The sequence below is a fragment of the Sinocyclocheilus anshuiensis genome, unplaced genomic scaffold (assembly GCF_001515605.1).
Source record: "Sinocyclocheilus anshuiensis isolate Anshui unplaced genomic scaffold, SAMN03320099.WGS_v1.1 scaffold1098, whole genome shotgun sequence".
NCBI classification, from domain to species: Eukaryota; Metazoa; Chordata; class Actinopteri; order Cypriniformes; family Cyprinidae; genus Sinocyclocheilus; species Sinocyclocheilus anshuiensis.
In genome coordinates, this window is record NW_015538053.1 from 60025 (window position 1) to 66502 (window position 6478).

Consider the following 6478-nt stretch of genomic DNA (forward strand, 5'->3'; position numbering starts at 1 on the left):
TAATCGCATGCCAATGTGCATTGGCTCGTTTAGTTTACACTCGAAGTAGATTGGTCTCTCTAAGCGAGATCCCAATTCGTCGGTCATCCGACGTGACGTCTCCGGTCCCTCCTTCAGGGAACGAGGGTTACCATACGTAACCGAGACGTTTCATGGTCTACCACTGAGATATACAATAATAAAGAAATACTATTTCAGTCTACTAAAAAAAAAAAATCATGTTTAATTCAATATTACTTGCCATTTCTTGTAATTTATTGTGAAATTTACTAGCAATATCTGAGTGAAAATTGATTTTACACATGTTTTTCAGTGTTTTGCAACTTCAATCATCGTAGATCGACAACACTAGAATATTGTAATACGGAGATTCGCAGTCTAATCATGTTAAGCAAGTTATTTTAACACATTATAAATAAACACCACCTACAACGAGTGTTTATGACAACTAAAACTATTAAAACTATTAAAATTCCTTTAATTGAAATAAAGCTGAAATAAAATATTAATATAAAAAAAAAATAGATATAAACAAATAAAAAACTTAAACAAGAATTTGAAATTTTTGTATTGACAACTAACTGAAATAAACAAGTTTTAAGCTAATTAAAACTATGAATAAATACTACACTGCCTTCATAAAAAAAAAGAAAAAAAAAAAAGTTACATGCCCAAAGGCTGAACAAATAAACAAATAATACATTTCAAAAATAAAATATATATTAATTTATTCAATTAATAATTAAAATAATGCATCTAAATACAAAATATCTTTAACCAATGCCTGCTGATATTATAAATCAGTATTTTTGCACAGTTATTTCAACTAGTCTAAAAATTTACACCAGTGGCATAGCCATGAGAGCGCACCTTATTTACATATCCAGCCCCCCCAGATTTCTGATTGCTTAAAATAAAAAAAATAAAAAAATAAGGAATTGAATGTTTTGGGGAAAACAGCAAGGAGACTACCTTACCATTTTAATCATTTATTGATAAACTAAAAAGTGATGAAGTTAATGATACTTAATCGTCATCTCTGTGGTGGACGCGCAATATACACATATATTATATAATCTGAGAATATTTGTTTTCTATTTGAATTGGTTGATTATTAAAATATTTCATGTTCTATAGATATATTTCTCATGTCTGTGAAGCAACAGAGTTTCGGTTCATTTTTGACACGCTGAAGTTCACCGGGACCAAGCCGGCAGAAATAGTATCCTGTTTGGTTTCATTATTTTACAGTTTCATTATTTTATTGTGAGTGTAAACAAACAAATGTAGACCCTTAACAGATTCGAACGATGTAATTATTCTTGTCTGTATGACCAAAAATGATGGAGTATTCTAAGTGCAAGTGATTGCACCGGCGCCTCCATGTTAACTGTCATGCAGTATAAGCGCGCTGTTATTCAGCTTCCACACTCCGCAAAAACACTTGAAAATGTGCACATTTAGTATAGACATTATAGCTACATGTAATATTGAGCGGCCCCCTCATTGTAAGATGGGCCCCCCCAAAATTAAAATTCTGGCTACGCCACTGATTTACATGCAAGTAAAATTAAGCATATAAGCTGTTCGAAGCCTTCACCGAAAAAAAAATATATATATATATAAATAAATTCAATGAATAAATAAATAAATATTTTGCTACTTAAAAATGTTCTGATATCAAATTAAAAAATTCTGTTTTTTCTGACTCTAATAGGCAGATGAGAATCTGTTGTTATCAATATGGTCACCAATGTATTATATACTATCATGGTACACTTAATAACTTAATAATTAAATAAAGTTAACTTAATAAATAAACTTAATACACTTAATAACTTATAGTGGTACACACTAAATACTAAACTTTTGGTCAAACCAGGGCAACTGTATTAAAGTGCCCCTATTATGCCATTTTTCAGGTTGCTAATATTGTTTTATGAGTCTCCTAAAACAGGTTTACATTCAAGGTCAAAAAACATGTTAGTTTTCTCAAAAAATAGATTTAATTTTCATAAACGACTCGTGCGAAGCAGTTCAAAGAATCAGTCTCTCTAAACTCCTCCTTTCCGTGAGCCCTCACTGCTGTGATTGGTCAGATGGCGCAGTCCTTTGTGATTGGTCCAGAGCGGATACAGCGTCTTCTCGACATGACGTTAACCACATGGAAATTTTACTGTTTGTGGGTGGGCAAGCTGGCGACGTAGAACGTGGGCAGACATTATGCAAATGTGTTATTTCGTGACATAGAGCCGTAACAGAATAAGATTCGAATTCCTGACGACTCGTTTAGGCGATTGCGAGCCGACTCTTTTTTTTTGATAGACAATAACTTTATTTATCGTGCACTGTCGGCTTCACAACTTTGCAGATAGTTTATGTTCACATACAGCTACATGACACACTGCATGAAAGGTAATATTCGAAAAGGCATAATAGGGGCACTTTAAAGAAACTGACTTTAGATCAGCATCTGCAAGTATAAATAATAATACTTCTCCTGGAGAAGTAAATACACTAGACAACTGCTCTACCAGACACAAAACCCTGATCTTATCCCATCTTGTTTTTCATCTGTCTCATTTTATACATAGTGTTTAAGCACATCAAATTAATAGCGGTGATCCTGGCAGGAAACATGCTAACATCAGCAAATTCCAGGCGCAGAAGCGTGAGGGTTATTGTTCCATCAGAAGTGCAAGAAAGAAAAGCCTTTATTCCACATTTCCCATTCATCCACACTGAGCCAAGGGCAGTAGGCTAGGCTTACTGGTGATCCTCTATGCTGAGATGGGCAAATCAGAGAGAGGCTGATTGTGTGCCGCTCTATAACCAGGACATAAAGTCACAAAGCCCCCTTCTAGCAAGACAGAGCAGGGGAAGATAACAATATTTAAATATTTCTCTGGATAAACTATGACACCATCAGAGTTAACAAAATGTCCAACCCATTTTACTGCAGTAACATGATGTACGTCCAGAATATTCAACCAAAAAAGATTTCAAACGCATATGGTAGTCCAATTTGTTTCCGTTGTGTTCCAACTCATAACTCAAAGAGCTCGGTAAAGCTGTGCAGATTTCATCTTCATGACCTTGACTGACTTTCACTTAAATGCCAGACCCTTGGCAGTAAAAGCAATGATGGAGATGAGCACTTACAGTTCTTCAAAACTCTCAGGGGTTTTTGTACAGAGAAGCTCGGTCACTGTCTGAACACAGTTGTATTGTGAAATATTCGTCTGCTGGGACGCCTCGTGACAGTCTTCATCACGCAGTGCAGATTTTTATTGTCGTGGGTTATGGGTCCAAGGTCATGCGATAGCAGAGATTGATGCTTTAAGCTCCTTAGGTTCTTTTAAAGACCCTTGTGGTTTTTCTAGTTGTAAAAATGTCTAGAAATATCAGACTCTGTAAACGTTACAACAAAAGAATGAGGATTCAAGTTTCACAAGGACAAATGTTCACGGTATGTGAAAAGACTTGATGGATGTGAAATTATATTCTGAGAAATATTTAAACAACTGTCAGACAAGAACACAACACAAGCCCTGGAAGGTCTACCACAGAAAATTCAACCAGTACAGACAGTTAGCATGTTAAATTTATATTATATTATATTATTGTTACGGGGCTGACAAGACGTGAGACATGCGGATCCATGTGCAAGCTTTATTAAAGCAGAGAGGTCAGAAACACAGGCAGGGTCGAACAATGGCAAACAGGTATATGGCGGACAAGACACAAGAATAATCCTAGGGCTAGCGTATTATATTATATTATATTATATTATATTATATTAATAAATTTTAAGAATACAAATTTTAGGTAATTCCGACTACTTTTGGATTACTTTTAGATTACTTATGAACTAATTAGGATTATTGTTATTAAAAAAAAAGAAAAGAAAAGAAAAAAAGTAAATGAAAGAATTGCAAAGGGTTAATGCGCTGATGAAAAGTTAACAATTAATTAAATCATTAAAATTTAAAATCAAAAAGAATACATTTAAATTTTTTACATTTGGAATGTTTGATTGGTTTACCTGCATGTCAATGTGATCATTAACTGACATCAGAAAACATGCGACTGTGTTGTTAAATTATTGAAATATTAAATGTAAATCTCAGGGGGAATAATAATGATGATGTAATCAGCAATAAAAATTATTTTTTCCTTTGGCAAACATCATAAATTACAGACATAATGTGAGTGCTATAACCATTTGAAAATCTAATTTTTAATGTTCAGTATTCTTCTTGCAGAAATTATCATTAATGCTTGGGAAATAGGAACCAAATTAAATGAAATATTATTTTTTTATTTCATATTACCCTAAATTATGCCAGACTCATGCTGTATTCTCTGAGGCCATTAATACAAACAGAAGTGATTTTAATTCAAATTTACCCTTAAGCAACTTTTTCTGCACATTATTATATGGACTATATTAAATAGTATGATAGATTACTGGCGATAAGCGCATACAATACTCGGCCGTTAGAAGGAGTGAGATGGTGTGTTAAATAGTGAGTGAGTGATATGAAACAGCTGTGTGCAATCAGTGCTGTGTGCAATCAGTGCAATGAATGATGGGATATGTAGTCCGGGGTGATATGCATGTAGTGATATGTGTGTAGTGTGAGAGTCAATGAAAATGGAAAGGGTGACCTCTGATGGCTAGCAGACGGAAGTTCATGGACCGGATACGTAACACTAAGAAACCTCCTCTTATAAAACCATATAATATTTTAGAAGAAAAAAAAACAGCACAAATAAATTAATGTTCACTGATCATTAACTGACATCAGAAAACATGCGACTGTGTTGTTAAATTATTGAAATATTAAATGTAAATCTCAGGGGGAATAATAATGATGATGTAATCAGCAATAAAAATTATTTTTTCCTTTGGCAAACATCATAAATTACAGACATAATGTGAGTGCTATAACCATTTGAAAATCTAATTTTTAATGTTCAGTATTCTTCTTGCAGAAATTATCATTAATGCTTGGGAAATAGGAACCAAATTAAATGAAATATTATTTTTTTATTTCATATTACCCTAAATTATGCCAGACTCATGCTGTATTCTCTGAGGCCATTAATACAAACAGAAGTGATTTTAATTCAAATTTACCCTTAAGCAACTTTTTCTGCACATTATTATATGGACTATATTAAATAGTATGATAGATGGGCCTATTGATGCATAAGAAAATGATTCGAGACAATAAACACAGCGCGGATGCATTCACAACCTCACAACCCTTATACAACCTCAGTGAAACCTGCCATAGAAACGTAATCAATGCAGCCAGCCAGAAGCACATTTCACCAAGAAAAAGAAATCACCAACCAAATCTAACAATAGCTTTGAACAACTAAATCACCCTGACCAACACAACCACTGCACAAAACTAGTATGTTTCTGTTGAAGTCCATCCTCCATCACTGGTCAGGTCTGAACCATCATCACTATTAGAGCGGCACTTTCTGTTGCTGTAGCAACAGTCAGAAGAGGGGCGGCACGCCGCAGCGACCTGTTAACGCTCCCATTAGTGTTAGCTCAGCCTTTCTATTCATCTCCACGCTGGATCATTACCAAGAACAAAGAGCTGTATCTCTGCCGGGACCACTTTGGAGGAATATTAAATTGTGATTTCTATTTCCTCACAAACAGCAACTTGTTCAGGAGCTGTAAAGAAGCACCGCGCCCAGGAAAGACAATAGCCTTTATCATTAATCTGCCCAGCAGACAATGACAGCACATTAACAAAGCCCTGCGCTGTAATCTGCAGCTTACATCTCCATGCATTAAAAGAGCTTTTGTCATGTGATATCAATCTCAAATAACTCTCTTTGAACAGCAGTCAAGTCAACGTGAAGGTTGTTTGTAGTGCTGATGCTACAGTTCATGCAAGAATGCATATAAAATGATCAGTTCATGGCGGCGTGTGTTGAGAACACATGCTTTTCTAAAAAATTGAAAAGGATTGAAAAGGTTGTAGTAACATGTCAATAAGGTTCAACTTGTTTATTTACTTTATCATTCTTAATGCTTAAATCAGTAATTAAAAACATTCTTAATACTAACTGATAAATATACTATTGCTCATTGTTAGTTCATGTTCCTTGATCAATTAAAGTATTGTTTGCTGTTAATTCAATGTTAATGGATAGGACCTCATAGTAAAGTGTTACCAATTTAATAAAAAAATCTAACTTATTTCTTACTAGTCGCGTTTCCATTACAGATTTGCACAAAACTTTTTATAAATGTTTTATAATATGTTATAATATGATATTTTATAAATGTCGATAAAAAAGTATTGCGAAATGACGGCGTTTCCATTAACCTATGTTATGCGACTAAAACGTAACCTTTTGCCTCTCGCGATAAGCAGGGCCGCATTAAGACCGCACTGGGCCCTGGGGCTATGACTTACTGCAGGGCCCCCCATCACAATAATGA

The 6478-nt window shown here is 34.5% G+C and overlaps 1 protein-coding gene across 1 annotated transcript in view; it reads right to left on the minus strand.

The window, feature by feature from the left end:
* Positions 1-6478, minus strand: part of LOC107681937 (histone-lysine N-methyltransferase SMYD3-like) — a 157397-nt gene that overhangs the window by 2270 nt on the left and 148649 nt on the right. The window lies entirely within an intron of this gene.